The sequence below is a fragment of the Chlamydotis macqueenii genome, chromosome 22 (assembly GCF_036417535.1).
Source record: "Chlamydotis macqueenii isolate bChlMac1 chromosome 22, bChlMac1.mat, whole genome shotgun sequence".
Lineage (NCBI taxonomy): Eukaryota > Metazoa > Chordata > Aves > Otidiformes > Otididae > Chlamydotis > Chlamydotis macqueenii.
In genome coordinates this window covers 7,172,138-7,192,028 of record NC_141577.1, presented here as the reverse complement: position 1 = coordinate 7,192,028, position 19,891 = coordinate 7,172,138, and positions in this window count along the sequence as shown.

Sequence of the window (19,891 nt, the reverse complement as noted above, 5' to 3'; positions counted from 1 at the left end):
AGTTTTTATAGATTCCACCTCTTTTTAGGATGGGAAATAAAGTAACTTCTACAGAGTATAGTTATGGGTCTTGTGTCACAAGATAACCTCCTGCAGCCTCCTGCCTTCACATGCAAAGGCAAATCCATGGCAGCAGCCGGGAAATGCTCCTTCCAGATAGTTTTTGTTTATTTACGGAGGTAGAGATTTTGGCATTATCACAGTGCTGAAGGGTTTGAGCTGAAGCCCCCAAAATGTGGTCTCCTATTTGTTTTAAAGCTATCAATCTTTCTTTAAGTATAACAGGAAATACTTTCAAAGCTCTTTAACCACCAAGGGGGTTAATCTTCAAGTGTCATTGCTGTAGGGTTGTGTTTTTGGGTTGGATTTTTTTTTTTTTTAAACAGAACAGAATTGCCACATCTCCTAGAAATACTTTCTGATCTTCAGCAGGTCCTTTTGCAATAGGATGAGGGGGAATGGTTTTAAAATAGAGGGAGGTAGATTCAGATTATATATTAGGAAGAAATTTTTTACCCTGAGGGTGGTGTCACACTGGCCCAGGTTGCCCAGAGAGGCGGTGGATGCCCCATCCCTGGAAACATCCCAGGCCAGGTTGGCCGGGGCTCTGAGCAACCTGATCTGGTTGGAGATGTCCCTGCTTCTTGCAGGGGGGTTGGACTGGATGGGCTTTAAGGTCCCTTCCAACCCAAACCAGTCTGTGATTGTATCTCAGCACTGTTGATGGGTGTTTATTAACTCTGAGAAACTCAGTGTACTGTTGTTCTACTTGTTTTAATTTCCTCAATTTTAGGTGAGATTAGGGCTTGTCCAGGGGTCAGGACCTTGCTGTCTAGCCTGAACTGTGTACTGACCTCCCTATTACCTAGGATAGGAGACATTTCTGCCACTTCCCCCCTTACCTGTCCTAGGTTATAAGCAGAGCAGTATGGTGCCCTGCCATCTGCCTCTGCCTCAGAGCCCTCACCCTGACCACAGCCTCTGCAATATTCATAGCTCTGTGAAAACTTTGCCTTCCTGTGGTCAGGACTCCAGCTTAATGAGCGCAAATGCCTAATATTAGTCCCCAAGCCTAAAAACTGTCTTCCCCCAAAAGAGACAGCTCTGCCTCATGTGTGGCTCCACAGTGACAGCTTGCATGGAGCGCAGCACCAGATGGCCACCGTCCCTCCAGGGCTCCAGAGACATCCCGCGCTGAGGCAGCAGGCACCTACAGCACCATTTGAGTTCAGTCCATAATGTTACAGCAAGAGATCCCCCTACTAGAGGTACAGTTCATACTGGGAAAATGAGCTCTGTAGACAACACAACTTCTGCCTTCCTAGTCAACATCAACTGGAAGAGCAACACAAGTCTTGTGGGGCAGAAACTGCAGCTCCGAAATGGGGAGAGGCAGGTTTCCTTGAATAGTATCTCTGACAAGAGTGTCTGGGTTTTTTCCCCCTCCAGACACAGTGGGGGAATGTTTTGAATACAGACTTACAGGTTTGTTTTTTTTTTTTTTTAATTCTGAGCAGTATTATGAGTATAGACTTTACTCCACTGTTTCAAAGCTCCTGCTTCCTCACCTCCATGAAACCATCAGGTGGAGAGAGGAAGGAACGGGAGATAAGTGATGAACAGTTGCTATGTTTTAATGGACCTCAGACTAAGTTTAAACTAAATCCTAAAACTTTGAGGTCATTTCGAACCAAATCAGATCACTTTTGAACCAAATCTCTTGTGACCAATAACTGGTAAAATTCTGAGATCACTGTCAGTTGTCAGCATTCTGGCATGCGCTTTTCAGGCTAAGAGTGAGGTTGTTCTAGTATGTTTTTCAGCATCGCCTCTAACTACTATTAAAAAACCATAATCCAGATGCAAAGACTCATTGGTCAATCCATAGTACAACATGAAATTGAAATCTCTCCACATGCAGGGAAAGCACAAAGCACAAGGACTGCAGACAGCACAAGCACCGAGCCCTGCATCCATCAGCACCCCTGGAGCAGGTAAAGCTACATCAAACCACGATAGTGTCTGGAGCATCTTTGGCGAAATAGGATTAAAAATAATATTAGGTTTTAAAAATGGATCTGTTTAAGCATCTTTCAATTACAAATCAGTTGTAAATACAGGCTTTGCTTTACCTTCTCCACATGAAATATGTTTTCTTTGGGGGTTTCTCCCCTCAAAGCCATTTTGTGGGCCCAGCCGAAGGAAGGTGCAGGAGGATCAAGTATTTCCTGCTAATATGAAAAGCTGGTTCATAATCTGAACCTGACTTTACTTGAAAAGTGTACTTTCCCTTTGCAATCCCCCCCTGTCCTTTTAGAGGCAGACAGAGGCTTGCTTGTGTGTTTGAGCATACCATACCCAAACTTAGCTCGAAACGTGTAAAAACAAATAGAAAGTGTGGCCCAGGCTGGGCCATTGGCTTCAAATAGTCCTGAATGCCACTGCGTGTTTGGCTTTCAGCGTTATCCTGCGTGGCCCCTTTCAGTGGTCTGCATACCAGCCTGCTCAGACACCCAGGCCATGGCTGAAAGATCAGCATTGTAGGAAGTCAGTCTGCTCTGAGGAACACAGCTTTGGTTTTTTCATGGAGTTACGGACATATATTTCATACGCTCCGCAGAGCCTAGCCCCTGAATCCTTCCTGGAAGCGATTCCAGGTGGGACCTCTCATTTCAGGGGTCTTGCTCCTCCTCTCCTATTCACAGCCTGCTGCTGTCAGAAACTATCTCCCATCAAGAGCTCTCCTTCAGAGAGAGCACGAGGAGAGGCTGGAGTGGGCCATGTGCCGCTCTCCTTTACACCTGCAGCACCAAATTGCTTCCCAGTTTTGGGTGCGCTGCTCCTCGATGAGAGCAGAGTTAAACCAGAGCGCAGGACAGCCACGGCGAATAAATCAGAGCCACCAGTTCGCCTGCATTGCTCAGAAGGGTATTAACTCCACCGTACGTTCCCTGTCTAAATCTTTATACCTAATTCAGACATCGTTTCAGGCATGCTCTCTTCTTTGTAAGGACAATTATGGAAGAAGTGAGAATCCTTAAAGCAAGAGGTTTGGTTAAGGAGACAAAGCTTTTAGTCTAAAATGCCTGTGTGGACTTCACAGATGAGGAAGCAAAGTGCAAGGAAATTAAGGATCTTTTCCCAGAGGAACAACCAGCCTGCAACAGAGCTGACTTGTACCTCAGCTTTCTGCACACAAACCTCTAACACCCTGCTTGTACCAGGTTCCCAGGTTCCATGCAGCCCTGATCCTGCTTAGCCCTGGGTCTGGCCCCAACTGGTGGGAAATATTTCTTCTGTCCTTTGTAATTGGCTTCCTCCAAAGCATTGCTTCATGTATTTGCACTTTAGAAGAAGCCAAACAACAATGTGAGAGCCTTAATGAGAGAAGTGCTGCATGCCAGCAGAGCAATAAATCTCCAGCAGAGGCTGGCATTGGGTCTGCTACCGCAAATTCCTGTTGCAAACCAGTTGGGCTCCGGCATCTGCTGCTGCCAGAAAAAAGGGAGAGTTTGGTTAAGTGGCTGACAAATGGCTTCTGCTTGCAGAGTCTCCTAATTAAACTAAATGCACTTTCCCTTTTAAACCTATTCGCAAAAAGAGGTTTGTAAAAATGCAGCTAGGAAAGGATGCAACAGGAGCAAGAAGACGCGCAGTCACTGAACCATCGTCGCCTCTTGCCAGATCGCAGATGAAAGCATTGGGCTGGGGAGGGCAGAGCAGCACACAGGGCTTTCTCCAGAACTCAGAGGGTCATGAAAATTTGCACCTGCTTGTGAGCCATGTGGTCCTACGTGGGTTAGAGGTGAAGGGTGCTCATAGGCAAAAATACTCCACAACCACTGAAAAGGTGAAACCTTGCATTTGGGAACAGTCACAGTGTAACGTGTGGATCACATAACAATGATTTTAAAAAAACCCACTTCCATACATGTTTTTAACAAAGGTGGAGAACAATACCCGAGAGAAAGTTAGCCCACCTATGTTTTTCTACCTACATCTTGTTGAGCAGACTGTATTTCATCAGGGATGTTTGGGGAACAAGTACTTGTGCAAGCAAGCACCACAGAGACGTGGCGGTGGATGGGGTTATCGCAGCAGCGAGATAGCTGGATTTCATGAGGCTCCCACCCTCACTCTGCAAGCCATGCTGAACTGTCTTCCTCCTAGGTCTCCAGCCCATGCCTCCTTCCTGCAAACCCGCGCTAAGCCCAGCAACAAAGGTTTTCAACCTGACAGGTTTCCACACCTGATGATAATGTTCAGTGAAAGGTATTTGCAAGTGTCAGATATGATTAGTTTCTGGGTATGAAAACTGGAAACCCCTCCCCATAGTCCTGTGCAGCCAGAAGCTCTCTAAGGGCTCAGAAGACAAAATGATAATTTTGCTTTTTTTCTGAGTGACAAGAGCAATCTATTCATTAATGTGACTTTCATCCATCAGTTCATTATGCTTTATGTCTATGCTGATGTGTGTTTTACCATTTGCTACCTTTTTTATCGCCATTATGTGACATGCTTTATTCATTGCACCAGGATTTATATCTGGCCTGTACCTACTTTATTCTTTCATTATATTTTATATCAGATTTGCTATGCTTGACGTCCATACAGCCTCTCTCCAGATATACCTTACTATATTTTATACATTACTTTGCATGCCTTCTGCTTTACTCAGACATAAAAAAAACAATAATCTTGAGTATATTTAAGTGCTCACAGAGGTAAAAGACTATTGTTTTCATTTAGCTGTATAGAGGAAGCTGCTGTGTTAGCTCTTACTCATAAACCTACGCAAGAACAAAACCATCCTTTGGTTTGAAATAAGGCAGCAGCTCCATCTAAATAGTCATCAAACAAGGAATAAATTAATAAACTACTATTTCTGTTTAATTGTTATTCATATGAATGATTAATGGACAGATCCTTCCCATCTTGATCTAGCCTTGTAAAATTGGGATTCAACTCCCCATTAGGACACTTTAAACTTAGATGTCTACTAAACTGCCAATACATTTTGTGAAGGTCTGGGCCAGTGGTGGAAGCTGTTTAGGTTGCCGTAGACTGGACACTCATGAGGGCCTAGCTCCATTCACCTCTTAGCTCTAAGGGCCACATCTCCATTGCTTCTCCTAAGAGCTTCCACCAGCAGCACACAGAGATATTCCCATCTAACAGCAAAATGCTGCTCCTTAAGCTGGAGCTAAATCCCATCCTGGGTGTCCACTCTAAGATACATGGGACAATTGTCTCCCCTGAATGTGGGAGGCTGGATGCGCAACTGGAACTAGGTACCTTGCTCATTAGCAGAGAGGCATCCCTTTTGCAACAGCAACCGGAGCTGCCTCCACATCATTGAGGAAAACACGACCCAGATTGCCTTCAAAATGGAAAGGACAATTGGGGTACACAAGGACTTTGAGGTGTGTCCTACAAAGTGTCAGCCTCAGAGCTCCTGCGGCTTTGGGAATCTCTGCTTGAGAGGCAGCCGAGAGGTGAGGGATCCACCTACATGCAGACACCAGCACCAGCGATGTGCCACTGGAACAACACGTCCCCAGGCTCCTGCAGCATCAGCACACGTGTTTGCAAATGTCCATTGGACTCCAAAGGACTGAGGGTTCTGGTAAGTGCTGGTCCCCTTCCAGCACAGAGGCCAACCCAGGATGAGGTCAGGCCAGGAGACAGAGGCACACTTGACAAGAGCAGTTCACATCCAGAGCCAAATTCACCTTATTTGAGGGCAAAGGAGAGTCCTGTTCCATAGTTCAGACCTGGACCCTGCCCATTGCAAACCACGGGAGATTTGCCCAATTAGTGGGTTGCTGCTCGCCACAACAGGAAAACAACATATTTCTGGAACTTAATTACCATCTAAAAATCTTGTCCCTTTTGCGTTTTCCATCCCCAGGTTTGTTCATAACCTGCCCTTGTTGCTCACTGTAAGCATCTGCAATTATCTCCTATTAATGATATTTTTGTCCCTAGGCCTGATTTGCTGAGGAAACAAACAAACAAGCAAACAATGGATCATTTAGCTGCAAAAGGGAACAAGACTGCCTGCTGCTACATTTGCAATCCCCAAAAGATTTATTAGGAGACACCAAAGAAGGTGAGTGTTTTCTGCACAAAGCTTGGCAGGACATACTGTATGAATAACTAAATGACCTTTCAAATATTTGCACGTACATAGAAGTCTGTATGGAGGCTGCTTCTGCTCCTTCACCCACTCAAGCTTTCCACCCACATTCACTCGCAGCAGATAGAGACACACTGAATATGGTTTTTTTTAACAAACCAGCCGTGGCCAACAACAATAGCTGAGAAATGTAGGAAAACATGGACAATTTGCCTAGCAGAGTGAAGCCTCTTCAGCAGTGTGAAAGTCAAGTGAGGTCTAAACCGAGCCCAGAAAAGCAGAGTGCTTCTAGAAGTCAGTCACGCCGGTGAAGGAGTTGTAGGGAAGAAGGGCAAATGTGGACCATAAGGCTCCCATTGTCTTGGTTTGATGGGAACATTTGCTGTGTTAAACACCAGCATCTTAGCAAAATTTAACTGCTCATCCTTTCAGTTGGAGGGATTGTTGCCTGTAGCAGAATATGCACCTTTGAAAGTCAACAGAAAGGCTGTCAAGGGAAACTCTTGAGGCGGCGTAGGAGAAGGAACGAGCCTCGGCCAGGAGCGGTGTGTTGCTGAGTCTAGGATGCTGCACCAGTGCTGTCCTCCAGATAGATGTCCTGTCTCTAGAACTACCCTGCAAAAAGCAGGAGGTGCACACAGCCATTGCTGATGCACTGCAAATGCCAGCTCTGTTTGGGAGCCTCACCACTTCAAGGGATTTCCCAGTTTTGACTCCTCACATAATCCCAGGGCACATGGGACGGCAGAGGCCGCTGTGCTTCGGCATGTGAGATTTAGCAATACCTCACCTAAAGAGTAGGTATGCATGGTGTCCCCTGTGCAAAGAGCTTCCTCTCCACTTCTCTCGGCTGGGCCGGGCTGAGTCGGGCCCAGACGGCCACCTGGCGGGAGACGGAAGGATGAGGCCTGCAAAGGCTCCAAGGCTCGCGCCTCCCCCTCTCTGCCCCCCGCTCAACTTCTTCACATCTTCACTTCTTTTTTTTCTGTTTTTCCCCATCTTAAATCAGTTACAGCAAAGGCATTATCAGGGAACATTCTGCTACCAATTAGCTCGGCCCTGGCCAGCAGCGGGTCCGCCCTAGGCCCGGCTGAGTCCACTGAACAAAAGGGAAACAACTTCCAGAGGCTGCTTACAGAAGCTGCCACCATAGCTCCCCCTCACTAAACAAAACCAGGACAAGGAGATGGAGAGATGGCAGAGAGGGACAGTGGGGCAGAAGATTTTGTTATGCAGGGAGCAAGGTGGAGAAGGAGGCGACCTTGCCAATCAGTCCTTGCACTATCACCACTCTTATCTCCTGGGAAACAGAAAGAGGAACAATTTCGTGTCTATTGTGCAGTTCGCAGAAGCAACACCTTCCTGTTTTCTCAGAAGGCTCCGTGTGAAGGCATTTCTCCAAGGCCAGGAGTGCCCTGCTCTTCCTCACCTGGTCTGGGCATGCCTGGCTCCAGATCCTGCTGATCCCAGCCTTGCAGGTGGATACTCCACAGCAGGTCACGAATCACTCTCTGACGTACCCCGTAAATTGCAGCTTCTGGGTGACTTTTTCAGCAAAAGCCCCTCTCAGCTCTGGAGCTCGTTCTGTAGCCTCAAAAATCTGCCTCAGATGCAGGCACAGCAGCGCTGGGTGGTTCAGGGTTGGGATCTGGCACATCTTGGTCAGAGCTCAGCTGTGCCCTGACCACAGCGATGTTCTTGAGCAAGTCACTGCTCTCCTCTGTCTCCTGCTTGCTCCCAGGAGACCATAAGCTTTACAGAGCAGTTGTGTCTCCAGCACAGCGGTGGCCTCTTGATGTCACCATAATACAACAGATCAGTTTCTTGGCTTGGATGGCTTCGGATCAGGCTGGGAGCATTTTTAAGACCATAGGGAGAAACCTTTCTTGTGTTTTTCCACCCATTCCTGAAAGGAAGCATCAATCTTATGGGGTTGCAAATGGGCTTTTCTTGTGACTGTCCTCAGTACCACTGATTTTAAAATATTGCTACAGTTTGTGTGCATAGATCACACAAACAGTCATATTTTCTGCCAAAATGAGAACAATCCATTTTCCCCATATACATCCATGATAACTGTCTATAGACACAGACCCTCTTGTGCAGGTCCTTCATTGGTGCTTTTAGCACAGGATAAGAACTCCATGTTATGGGTACAGAAACTGGAAGACTTGAAGTCTGAGCCAGACTTTTGAACCCCAAAATTCAAATGAGGATCAGCTGGAACCCTACACAAATGTACTAAAACTTTGAAGAGGGTGGGGTTTTTTTTCCCCTCAAGAATCGTCCACCCACAAATTATAAAAATAAGAACATTTTCTTTTGCCATTTTCAAAATGAAACCTTTCACCTTCAGAGGCTGAAAAAACATTTGACCTCAAAATATGTTTCAGTGTTATATATGGTAAAAAGCCCTGCAGCAATCAAATCAAAATGTTTCACTTGACCAGATTTTGACAGTCTTATTTTTCAGGACAGCACATTTTTGAATACTTTCATTTCAGGTTGATTTTTTTTTTGCCCCTTTTCTTCCAAATTTCAGAACTGCCTGAGGACCAAAAATGTAGTTATTCACAGATGTACTGTAATTAGCTAGAGCTTCTCTGTGTCTCTTAAGACTCCAATCAATGATTACTCAAGTGAGCTACAGAGGCCTTGCAGGAATTTAAGTAGGGTAGAGTGCTTAAGCTGATTTTCTGCATAGAGATTAATTTCATCCTGGTTAGAAACAAATGTAATACATCCTGCTGTCTCTGTCCCCTTGTGACTGTCCTTATTAAGGGTCTAAGCTTAAAATTCTCGGTCAGGCCAGGCTCCCACTGAGTTAATGAAGACTTTGAATGGGATTTTGAATTGCTTTTGCATAGAGTGCTTGGAGCTCTGTGGTTTGCACAAAGAGCCCTTCTTTGTTCTCGTTGCAGAAGACCCTCACCTCACATTGCACCCATCTGTCAGCCTGTGACTCTGGCAACAATGTCCCACTGCAGAATCCTACAAGTAAACTCAGTTTTAACGAAATATCTGAAAGTGCCACTCTCCCTGGGCTGGAGACCACTGACTCTGCTGACTGGGTTCCACATCAATAGAAAGATAAAGGCTGTCCTGGCACTCATGTCAAGAGGCAAGATGCTTTGCTACCTGCGAAACTATTAATTTGGGTGAAATTTTCTGACCCAGCAGTTGAGGAATTTTACTGCAATAGAAAGTTTTTCAGCAGAGTCAATAATTCCGTGGGACTTCCGAGCATTTAGTCATAGTGTCAATGGCTTTATCCATGATATTTTAGTGTGTTCACGAAAAACAGGAATGTGAATATAGGAGAAAATAGAATTTGTTGGTCAATCTTGGGACAAGTCCTGTTCAGACACACTCCAGCTGGAGCAAGGCAAAATGAGCATGTCAGCTTAGATGCATATCTCAGCTAGACAAGAGATGCAGAAACAGAAATTAAAGGTTTGTTTCAATGAAATATTTATTGGGTTAAAAACTCCAACCATAATTTTCACAGGGAGTTTCATCACCATAAGTAGAATGTATAATAATTTTAAAATTTTGATCAGAAGTTCTTTAAAATGTACAAAAGAAATTCCTGTGATAGCTTCTCAATCTAGTTGTTGAACTGTAGAGTTGATTGCAATTTTTTTTAAGATTTCAGTGAAGAAAAAGGAGAAAAATAGCTGAAAACATTTAGCAATTACTGAACCATTCTTCTCAAGCAACACAGACAAAGAACAGAACAAAATACAAAGCAACAACTTCCTCTCCTTTCTACACTCCAAGAAAATTGATCTAAGCAGAGTTTTATACAGCTCAGTAGGAGAACAGAGCAGAGATTCTATTAAATTCACTGACGACTTCATCTATTTCCTATGGATACAGTTTGGATGGCCTAGTGATAGGTCTCAATGGGAAATTTCTACAGCACACAAAAAGCTATGTTTTTTACATATTAATTTGCTGTTCCCATGGATTTAAAAGCTGCTATGTGGGTAGCAGCTACGTATGTTTGATAGTAGCAACACAGGAACTCTATCAGCTGGGAGTTTCTTTTGATCCTGGTAGCTATCCAAAATGTTACATCTAATTCCAAGTTTTCTTGTATGTCTTTGAAATTCAGGCCAGGAGTCTCAGAAGAATTGCATTCTGGCAAAATGTCCTATTTCAGGTCTCCTTTGGACCTGAGGAGAGGTCTGGATTTAGCCAAAACTTGGCATCACAGTCCAGCATTTATGTCTGTTCCCTTCCCTGCTGGATACACTGAATGATGTGAAAAGAAAAGTTTGGTCAACTTCTCTTGAAATTTTGGATAAAAGTTATTCTGGGGAAAAAAAAAAAAAAAAACAACTTTTTTTTTTTTCCTGTAAGCCAGTTGTGTCATGTCTAAATGGGATTTTTTTTTTTTCTTAATGGTTTGGACTATTAGACTTCAGATCAGAGAATACTCCTTAAAACTCCTGCTGTCATCAATGCGTCTGATTGCCTCTATTTTGGGACAGTGCCTCAGGATCCCTGGGCAAGGGCTTTTCTTGTCTTCATGGATCAGCCCTTCAAGATCTCAGCCCACCAGAGCATTTATCTCCCGGCACTGGTTACTTAGTGCAATGCCCTGGAGGCATATTCATCACACCAGCACGGGGAACATCTGCTGAAAGCATCGATCACCCTTACAAGCATGATACTGTGAATGAATTATGGAGGGAGGAAGGGAGTGGACTGTGTGGTCCAGTGGTTGGGGTCATGGAGCCAAATTTTCCCAGCGTGAATCAGAAGCAACTCCACCAGTTCTGGCAAGGCGGGTAGGTGTAACATGCAGCTTTCCTTGGAGAAAATCTTTATTTACACCTGTATGAGTCAGAGGAGCATCTGCTCTGTGAGCTCTACGTCTGCCAAGTCAAAGAGTCAGTGTGTGAGCATGGGGAATCCTTAACCTCTTCGTACTTGAGAGGCCACCCATCTAGAAGCTGCCCTCTGAAACCTGAAAAGAGGACACTGGTGGAAAGTCCCACTGACACCTCAGAGCAAGGATTAGAAAACCACATCATATGTATTCAGAGAGGATCCTTGGCCTCACCCAGGGCAGTGGCTTCCCATCATCACAGGCTCATGAGCGACAGATCCTAGCAAGGAAGACACTACTGCCTTTGGTCTCCTTGCTGGCCCAGGTTTAACTTGCTGACTGCACATAGCCATGATTTAAGGCTCCAGCTTGTCTACAAGGGGCCAGATTCTGCTTATTTTTTATTGGTGTCCTTATGATTCTTTTATTGATGTTATTCTATGAGCAATGAATCCAGGATTGTGAACGTAAAGCAACCTCACTTAAGTCTTCTACTAAGAGTGGCTTTACTCTAGTTCTATGCTAGAATAGCTGCAAACTCAATATGAATGAAAGGACAAAATAATTTATATTCCTTGCCAGCTTTTCTTTCCCAGCTCCTGCCCAGAACAATTTCATATCTGTAATGTTCTTTTGCAGCTGTGGGGAATAACAGAGAAACCTACTCCAAGGGAACAATGATATTGGCTACTCCAAAACTAAATTAGCCTCTTAAAAAGTTGGGAAATAAATATAGCTCATGTAAAGAAAAAAAGAAACAGGATTTGTTTCCAGTCAGGCTTCCTAGTAGCAGGTAGAATTCTAAAAGGAAATCCCAAAATAAAGCAGCAAAGAATAATTTTAACATGCAAAATCCTTGACATTTTGTAGAATTGCTGCTATTTCCCTCTCATCACTTGGTAGATGTCTTGGGGAAAAAGAAAAGGTACAGCATAAAAGAGAAGCTCTGATCTTCTAGAGGTGGAATTATATATGCAGAGAATGGGATTCACCTGTCCTAACTAGCTCTTAAAAAGATCATCAGTTAGTCCTAGCAGTCACCTGAGCTCTAGGGAAAGGCACAGGAGCGATGGAGATGTTTCCAGGAGGTGATTTGTCCCAGCAGTAGAGCTCATTTTTTACCAATGATGGGTCAAGCGTCTTAGGTTGGACCTCACATCAGATGAAAAAGGTCCAGTTCTTATTAGAACCCCACAACTTTCCTTTGTTTCTTTAGTCATTCATTTTCTACTTCATCTTGCTTTTTTATTAGTACTATGTTCTAACTGTAGCTAGACACAGAAATGATCAAAGGCAAGATTAAATCCTTTGGGGAGCCATCCTAAATAGGTTCCCTACCCTGGGAGTATTGGTATAATTGCTCTGTATAGGCGTGTATTTGGGATTCCTTTTTCACAAGAAAATACTGCCTTTTCTCATTTGCCCACCTCCACTTATTAACACTGTTGTGTAGCCTTGAAAAGATCTGGGCTTTGTCACTGACAGCCTGCAAAGATTTGTGCCTTTCGATTGCGCAAAGCTGGAAAGCTCATCACTGAAGCTCATTTGGACTTCCATTTGCAGACAGCACATTGTACAGGAGAGCCGAACAAAGGAGATGCCATGAGCCAAGTTCTTTGTTGAGGAAGGGTGGGGTTTTCATTGTTATTTTTATAGCATTTTTTTTGACTGAAGAAATGGGAATTCATGAAAATCCCTGAATATGACTGCACGGTTCAGTTCTGGAGTGTAAGCTATTCCATTGTTGGCTGGTAGAAAACACAGGCCAGTTAAATACCACTTTTTCTCAATAGTCACATGATAATTATTAGATCTGTTGGAGTAAAAGCAATAAAGAAAGGGCAAACAGGACAAAAGTTCAGTACCTGCTGTACTCTGGAGCACATAAGCATTCCAACAGAGCAAAATCGTTAGTAACTTCTGTTACGGGCTGATTTGACAGCAAGAGGACCATGGTGGTTGTCAGTGACCTTATCTTGGGAGAACAGCTCTTGGAGAACACCCCCCAAATATGGCCTTTTATCTCCTAAAACTTCCCCAATTTACATACTAATTTATTACCTGTGCAGTCTTGCATCCCGTACGATACACCTAGCGAGACCTCATTCTCCTGGTTAAGATGACATTTATATCACTTCGACCTTGGCAGCAGCGTTAGGACCACCTAATGCATCACTTTCAGAATTCACAAACATAACAAAATGTTTGATTCATCACAGCCTCACTTCACTGATGTCTCATAAGGACACTTGATGGTAAAATACTGTATTATCTCCTCTCTGCACGCTCTAAATTTACTTGCTAGTATAATACCAGATTAATTGCTTTCATTACTCCACTATATTCATTTTCTCATATTACAGTAAATGTTATACAGTTATTTCTATTCCATATACACTGCTACATCTGCTAAGGAATGTAGCAAATGGTTTCGTTAGGTCAATTAAGATTTTCCTTGGTGAATGTCTATTCCTTTGTCACCATTATTTTTAAAAGACTTAATCTAAACAAATACCTTTCTACAGACAATGCCATGATCGTGTGATCTATGCTGGGATGCAGGGAGTGTCTTTATAGCGAGCCTGAGTGCTGGCAGACGGAGGAGGCAGTCTAAGGCAGGCAAAGTGCAGGCTTTTTTCTGTGTTTTACAGCGTAGCAGAAACCTGGCTGCTTTTGAGGCACCGGATTTTTGCTGCGAGGCACCAGATGATAATTTAGCTCTCCAACTCCAGCTGTGCCAGACACACTTCATTTTCACAACCAATTACATCAGGGCGCTGGGAAGTTTGGAAGGACTGAATATAGAGATCGTATGTCTGTGACTGAAAGCATCTGGCACCAAACGGTGGTTGTGTTTGCATTAGAACCGTATAGATTCAGCCCAGCCTTACGGTGCTGCGCGTATGAGGCCATCCCACTGGTTTTGGTGGCGTTCCATCCCGTTTGCACCACTGCGACCCCAGGCAGAGCCTGCTTCCCAAAATCCAGGCCAGGGAGGAGAGGTGCGGAGCTTTAACCCAAAAGTTTCTTTAGCTCTGAAGGGAACGAGCCAGCCAGCGGCATGACGGCTCCTTCCTCACCTTCTGTTCCCTGTCATCTCTGTCTATCTTCATCCCTCCTGCTCTTTCACTCATTTTCACATCTCCAACAAGTAAACAGTGGGAATCACTGTCATTCCTGAGCACTGGTGCCAATTTTCAGCTCAGAACTTGGATCTGCAGCACAAGCGACCACGGTGCCGCTCACGACTGGACACCGTGAACCTGGCAGCACAAGGCTAAACAAACTCTCCTCTGATCTCTGCGTTGTCCCATTCCAAGCTCATAGCACTGGCCTGAAACCACAGGAGTATTTAGGAATTAGAAGCAGCAGAAACGGTGCATCCGGTTATGGGCGAGCAGCATGCAACAGCAAAAAACCAGAGTATTTGGGGTGTTCCATTAACTCTGAGCACACCTCCTGCTCCAAGGCACTGCCAGGATGCTGTCTGTGTTACGCGTACCTCAGTCAGACCCTGGAGACCAGACATTGTGTGGGTGAGCAAGCTGCCATGTGTGAGTGAGGAGAGATGCTCTTCTATCGAGATCGAGGAAATCAAAGATAGAACTGAAAAAAAATCAGCTCATGGTCTTGTTTTCTCATTTTCTCTACTTTTATCTCTAACCATGCTCAAAAACCAGTTAAGTTCAGCGAGGCTTCCAGCCATCCTGCTAGGGCTTGTCCCGGTGGCCCTCCATACAGTTCTGCAGGGCCTCTCTCCACCCAACGTGCATTTGGAAAGGATGGACAAGGTCTCCAGGAGGGGAGAAAAGTGGAGAATGTCTGAGTTGGTCTGCCCCCAGCACAGGGTGCTGCTGAGAATTAAAAACCAAGGTGAAAGTAGAAAGAATTTGGCTAAGTGTCTCAGGTGTAGCTAAATAATAGGGTGGGTATGTCAGTGAAGTGGGGGATTGAAGGGGTGTGCATGTTTCTGTCCAAGCCAAATTATAAGTATATGAGCAAGAACTTTATTAGCTGTGGTACAGAACTGTTTGAAGCTTGGCCTGGATATCCCACACAACTGATCAGGATTTATTTATTTGTCCCTAATGGAATACTTAGAAGAAAATAGGGGAAAATCCATGACAATACATCGTTTGCAGAAATAAATAAGCCTCTTTTCTTGTTTTTTTTTTTTTGTGAGGGGCGGAGGCGGTGCAAGATCTAAATACTGGCTTTGAAAATGCCAGTGCTACTCCATTGCATACCTCATACTTTCATTCTCTTTACATTCAGCACATTTTCTTGTGCTGAAATTCCTGCAATGCCTCACAATTATTTTTCCTAAAAGGCAGAAGGCCATACGTCTTGGGATTTGCACATAGGTGATTCAAGGAACATATAAATTTAGCTGCAGAATCCAAGTACTTTTTGTTTGGATGAAAAATAATCAAGCTGTTCCCAGGAAAGCAGAGGATCACTAGGAAATGAAATACATATTTAACTGAAAACTTGCTTTCCTTTCAAAAACAGTTGTGATGGAACATTTGCAACAAGATGTAGCAACAGTCAGGCTAATGCAAAGGCTAATGTTTCTTTAATTTTTCTTGACATTTTATATCCTTTTTCTCCCAGAATACTCCTCCTTCTCCTCCTACTCTTCAATAGACTAATTCCCACTGTTATTTTTAATCTTATTAAATGGGCACAGTTATTGTGGCATAACTGACTGAATTTCACATGGTATCGTAGCACCTGAACGTACCACTGACAGGTTGGAGCAGGGTCCTTGGGAATGCTGTCTGCACTTGTGCATCCCTGTAACAACAAGCCAGCTTTTGGTACTCAGTTGTTACGTTCAACAATTGTTTTGTGGGGTTTTTTTAGAAATGAAAGTATCTTGCAACAATCTCCATGAGCGCAGTGCGTCTGTCACTCTGAGCCTACAGCCCTCCTCTTTGACTGTAACTGTAAAAAAACAAGACCTGTTTCATACCGGACTAAATGCTGGAATGCCATAAATCCCACTGCACACCTTTTTAAAAACAGGTTTTTTTTTTTTTTCCAGGTGTTCCCGTGGGCTGGGTAACATAGACCCCGGCGTTGTGCTGTTGTGAGACTTCATGGCAGTTTCTCCAGTCAATTCTTCACCCTCAAAAAGTGATTCCAGCCCCCTTACCCTATCCGCTTAAATAAAGACACCTTTATACAGCATGTTTGTGTGCTGGCTTTCAAGGCTTTTCATTCTTTTTTTTTTTTCCCTTCCCTACTACAGCAATGACTGGATGTTTCTTCTCTAGCAATGGAAGGGGAGGAAAATATTTTGAGGATCAGAGTGGTTCAGAAAACTCTACTGATTATGATTTACGCTGATTCTGCCCCTTATCACCCTTATCCAGAAGTGGATGCTATGAGGGAAAGCGGTTGGGACTAGAGAGGTCAGACTATGGGAAAAAATATCTACTCTCCACATCACTTCAAAGCCAGAAAGAATTGCCAAAGGGAACATCTCTCAGCTCATTTTCCTGGGAGGTGCCCATTCCCCAGCACCCTCACCATTCCCAGCAGGGTGCAGAGGGATGCTGCCGAACCAAGGGGCTCCCAGGACACTCACACATTTCTCCTGCTCTATTTCTACTGAAAAAAACAGAGAAGTTCATCACGAGAATTAGGCAAGAACTACTTTTTCTTTTTTTTTTTCTTTCTGTTGGAAGATGTCAAGGCTTTGGAATACTTCGAATCTTGGACCAAGGCAGATATTAAAAAAACAACAAAACTTATCTAAACCAAAATTTTGAGAAATACATGAGCAAATTAAGGCAAAGCTATATACATATATATACGTATATGTACATATATATACTAACAATTCTGTAGTTCAGAATACTCCTTTTCATTAATTTTCATTTTCAGAAACATCTTCCAAACACAGCGTGAAGCTAAACATCTTTATTATTTTAAAATGTCCAAGCTAGCTGCTTCAGAAGGGTTGTTTTTTTTTTTCACTTTTATACCTGAAATAAAAGTGAAAACGTTGACTAAAGCAGACCCGTTCTGCCAAAAACCTCAAATCACACCTAGCAGGAATTTTCCCAAGGAAGTCTTCCCTGGGAAATCCTATCTCCCCTGTCCTCTCACCCCAATTTCCCCATCTAGAACAGGTAATCTCCACGTGTTTGCACCAGACACCTACATATTCTTGGATATATGTCCAGAGACCAGAGCATTTATTTTCCTTCCCTTTGCTGTGTCCCCTTTCTTAACTCCCTATTATAATCCTATTCAAGATATTCTTTAAAGATGTTAACTTAAATATGCATAAATATATAAATATATGTGTGTGTGTCTATATGTATATATATTCCCACCACAGCCCACAGCAACCATGGCAATTTCCATGTTGGAAAAAATAATACCCATTAAACATTTTCCAAATAACTGTGGCAAGAAGGAGGATTGGTCCATGCTCCCGTTTCCCTCCTCGGGGACTAGATTTCATACCGTGTTGAAGCTTCCGCTAGAAAATGTGTGTGGTGGTTTTGGCAGGATTCTGAGCAGAGGTTTATGCATCCCACAATGCCATCACATAGAGTTATCACTGCATGGGGTGACGGCAGGTCAGGAAGGAGATTTGCCACGTGGGTCTGTGTCACACCCACCCTGTTCCTGCCTGTGAATCCCCCCCTTGCAGGAAAATGTGGTTTTGGTGCCACTTTCACCCATAGACTGCAGCAAAATGGGGCTCTTCTGCGAGGAATTATCACTTGCACTGTCAGAGTAAGTAAGATAATTCCCAAAGAAGGATGGATCTAGAGCTCTTATTTATGAAATAATCAAACTCATCATTTTTTCCTCAAGTTAAGTGACATGAGATTTAAAAAAAATATTAAATAATCAGTTAGTTGAAAGGTGAAAATAAGTCGTGCATTTCAGGTTATGATCACATCCAAAATGACTCATCTCACTCAGGTATTAACAGAATGAACCATACTATTCATCTGGGAGCAAAAGATTTTACATCAGTTCCCAGCTATTTTATGTTTTCCTTTGCTTGGAAATTGGTACAGAATTTTTTAAGAGACACAAACAAGTTTTCATTTTAAAAGTTGCCCAGCTCTTCCTAGAAAAAGAGCACTGTGTTTTCATTGAGCGGTTTTAACAACTGGTTCTTAAATTCTAGGGTCCTGACACATTTTTTTTTTTTCCCACAAAAGAAACCCTTTTATTCTCACACTTCCTTTTATGCTTTCCAGCAGAAGCCAGGTGAGTCACAACCCGAGGGTCTGCCTTTGACTTTTTTTTTAATTAATTGTCTTGATTTATGGCAGCATAAAAGAGAATAGATTTTCACCTTACAACTACACTTCTATTTCTGCATGAAATGAGCTGAAAGCAGCGCATTAAAGGCTAGTGTTTTTAAATAAGTCACTTCATATATATTCATGCAATTTGCGCTCTGAGGAGCTGCTGTGTCTGGATATAGCTTTCATGACTATTCAGTAGATTCCAATCACTTAAACCTTCACATCCCTCCGTGTGGATATGTGTTTGTTTAAATGAACCGGTATTAAAAATATCCAAGGAAGCTATCACTCTCCAGATTAGGGACTCTGTACCATTGATGGGGGCTTGCTGGGTACAAAAGGGCTTTCGTCTGCTCGGAAACCCAAACTGCTCCATAAATAGCAACTCCATAGCGCTGCCTGTGTCCAGGCCTTCATGCTGTGTTTATTCCTGCAACGGTTGACCAGAGAGTGCAAAAAACCTACTCTTGGACAAAGGCTTTGTGGGTTGGATTCGAAAATATCCCCACCTACAGATCCTTCACTCTCAAAATCTGCCCATTTCTGGGAGGAAAACAAGGCTAGATGTCCGTGTAAGCTGTGAAATGGATCCCCAACAGCCGTAAGCCCAAGATCTTGATTTTCAGGTAGCTGATGTGAGTGTATTTCTGGCAGCCCAAGCTATTCTGTGCTGAAAGCAGCTGGAAGCAGAGCATATGGTCCATCTTCTCTGTTGTACCCATACGTCTCACACTGCTGGCCACAGACCCCTCTGCGGCACTGCCCTGGACATGCTACTGCACCAGGCACAATTTAGTACCAGATCCTGCATTCATTGGAGAGGTCACGCCAGCGATGTGAAGGCCAGCTGGCCGTGTGGAAACCCACCCTTCAGAAGCAGCACAGACGCATCCATTGACGGTGCCAATGGTCCCAATATCAGTGCCAATCTGAGATCCTTGAAGATAGTCGTGAACACATCCAGTCTCTGCAGCGTTTGGGTTCACGAATCCAACCACCCACATGTGGTCCTGCAGGCTCCAAGGGCTCTGTCTGTGCTGGGATAGATGGAATTGCTCACACATAGCCCTCCAGTGGCAGAACCTCCATGTCATTCCCGAGGAAATCACATTTGTTTTCCAACTGCTGCTCCAGAAAGGCTGTGTCTCCCATAGGTCCTGAGTTATAGCTGTCAGTCCCATGTAGGCACCTTGAATGCTCTAAGGCATCTGGATTTGTAGTAAAGACCTAATTGTCAGCTACTGAATGAAGTCTTGGATCTTCACTAACTATAAAAAGACCTTAGATTCCTAGGTTATGTGCAGACACCTATATTCATGTGTCTTAATCTGGAGTTGAACCTTGAGATGGCTGTGAGTTAAGTATAAAAGCCTGAGCTGATCACTGTTGTCTCTCTTCATCACCAATGGAGAGGAACAGATACCTCCTGGCGATCTCAGCTATGACAATGTCTGATTTAGGAAGAGATGAGTCGAGTTTCAAGGGCTATCTGTGTCTCAGAATTGGATGGATTCTCTACCCATTTCCTTTGGTGACTGCTAATAATTCACTACCTCTCTATCCAACATGCCTGGAGATTAAAGTTATCTCTCATCCTACATCTGCAAAACACCTAGCGAAATGTCCTCTCTT